The 2,500-nt window shown below is 34.4% G+C and overlaps 1 long non-coding RNA gene across 1 annotated transcript in view; it reads right to left on the bottom strand.

Moving 5' to 3' along the window:
* Nucleotides 1–2,500, bottom strand: part of LOC125039099 — a 67,418-nt gene that overhangs the window by 15,291 nt on the left and 49,627 nt on the right. Inside the window, exon 2 of the long non-coding RNA XR_007116093.1 lies at nucleotides 1–386. This exon is cut by the window's left edge and continues 94 nt beyond it. This is a non-coding gene — a long non-coding RNA (uncharacterized LOC125039099). The remainder of the gene's footprint in view (nucleotides 387–2,500) is intronic.

Genomic DNA, 2,500 nt, shown 5'->3' with positions numbered 1-2,500 from the left:
GTGAGATTTATATTTTCTTCTGTCTGTTTCCTGGTTCTTCTGGTGGCCTTGGGGATACGAGCGCAAAATGTTTCTGTCTGCTTCCATCATTCCTGTTACTAGCATTTTAGAGGTGTTTTTGTTGATAGATATTATTATATATATAATATGGTATGCGTTTCTATTGTTTATATATATTTACACAAATATTTACAAATATTTTGGCATTAATGTATTTAGGTTCGTTGTATCGTTCGTTCGGCCATCCAAACAATATCAACTCATAATTCTGTCTTTCTTTTTATGTCGTTTTTTTATAATTCTGGGAAGCTGTTTGTTAATTTATTCCTTCCTTTCTTCTTTCCTTTCTCTCTTTTCCTCACTTGTTTGGTTTAAACTTCCCCTCCCTAATAAAAAAAGAAATCACATCTTTTTGATATTTAAAAGTGATGAAATAAAAACATAAATAAATACCACAATGAACGAAATATCACTATCCACGAACGACACTGAATTGATCGGATATCCTTTACACGAACTCCTGTTACGGTGTTTTATTTTCTCTCATTTTTCTTCTTCTAATTCTCTTCACTTAACAATTCTCCTTTTCAAAGAGAGAGAGAGAGAAAACAAAAAAAAAAAAAAACAGTTCTTTGTTATTTTACATCTCATTCTGTGTCGAATTCACCAGGAATTTTACAGCATAGACTTTATAATGTTCCTCCTTGTTGCCTCGGTTAAATCCTTGATGACGTCACGAGGGAAGATAACAGGGTTTGTCTCGTCATGCCCGAGACCCTAATCCGCGAACGCAGGCTCGGCGGCGCAACCTGAGGGAGGGAGAAAGGGCCTTTGTATGATTTGGACACAAATACTGTTTGAAATAGACTTGATTATTATTAACAGCGAGGAAGATTAACTTATGAAAATCTGTCCTAATGGTACTGTAATAGTGGTGGTGTTAGTACTAGGTAAGGACTGTTACTATCACTATTAATGCCGCTGTTGGTTTTACTGCTACTGCTATTATTACAGGAGCAACAACAACAACAACAACTACTACTACTATTAATAATAATAATGATAATAATAATAATAATAATAATAATAATAATAATAATAATAATGTAATTAACATTGAAATATGTAAAATCTAGAGTAGTTTCAATTCAATTATATAGATAGATAGAGAGATAGAGAGATAGTTACAGATATAGATATATAAACAAAAATAGACACATCAATTAGATTATCAATGTAAATATGACATTCGTAAACCGACATGAAATAAAGATCCTTCGTTAACATAACATATAAAATATAAGGACTAAAGCAACGTTCATAAATGAATTAGTGATTTTGATGCCACGTAACTAGTTATCCAAATTCCAATGGAAAGATGAAATTCTGTATCAGATCCATAAAAAAAAAAAAAAAAAAAAAAAAAAAATGAAAGCATTATTGAAGAAGAATAAATCACTTTTAGCTATACGAATAAATAATTTATCTCCCTCGCTTTTAACACGAAAGAACGTAATGTATATTGTGACTTGCGCAGAACAGAGAAAATAACCGTACACTTTAGTATTAAAGAAAACGGAAAGTCATCTCGCTCTACCTTTTATACAATCGTCAAACGGAATAAAATTGATGTTGATCCAGGTCAGAGGTCACCGGTAAACAAAATTAAATTGAAGTCGATCCAGGTCAGAGGTCACACTCGAACAGAATGAAATTGATGTCGATCCAGGTCAGAGGTCACAGTCTAACAGAATGAAAAAAATGTTGATGCAGGTAAAGGTCACCGTCACACAATATTAAAATTATGTCGATCCAGGTCAGAGGTCACCGTCAAGCAGAAATGTATTGATGTCGATCCAGGTCAAGGGTAACCAAACAGAAATGTATTGATGCTGATATAGGGCAAAGGTCACTGTCTAACAGAAATGTATTGATGTCGATCCAGGTCAAAGGTCACCGTCAAGCATAATGAAATTAAAGTCCATCCAGGTCAAAGGTCACCGTCAAACAGAAATGTATTGAAGTCGATCCAGGTCAAGGGTAACCATCAAACAGAAATGTATTGATGCTGATCTAGGTCAAAAGGTCACCGTCAAACAGAAATGTATTGAAGTCGATCCAGGTCAAGGGTAACCATCAAACAGAAATGTATTGATGCTGATCTAGGTCAAAGGTCACCGTCAAACAGAAATGTATTGATGTCGATCCAGGTCAGAGGTCACCATCAAACAGAATGATATTGATGTCGATCCAGGTTAGAGGTCACCGTCAAACAGAATGATATTGATGTCGATCCAGGTCAAAGGTCAGAGGAGGGAGAGGGGAGAGTATTTTAAACATAAAGGAAGGATTTTAGGTCAATAGAACTATGGTGTGTACGAAGATGAAATGAAGCAACCACAACATTAATAAAATATTACGTTTCGAGTAATAACAGACCCCTGTTTAGATGGAAATTGTTTAACTATCATTATACCTCCACTTAAAAAGGGAGATAGAC

The sequence above is a fragment of the Penaeus chinensis genome, chromosome 26, assembly GCF_019202785.1.
Source record: "Penaeus chinensis breed Huanghai No. 1 chromosome 26, ASM1920278v2, whole genome shotgun sequence".
Lineage (NCBI taxonomy): Eukaryota > Metazoa > Arthropoda > Malacostraca > Decapoda > Penaeidae > Penaeus > Penaeus chinensis.
Note: the sequence above shows the minus strand (reverse complement) of the source record. Positions and strands in the feature narration are given on the sequence as shown.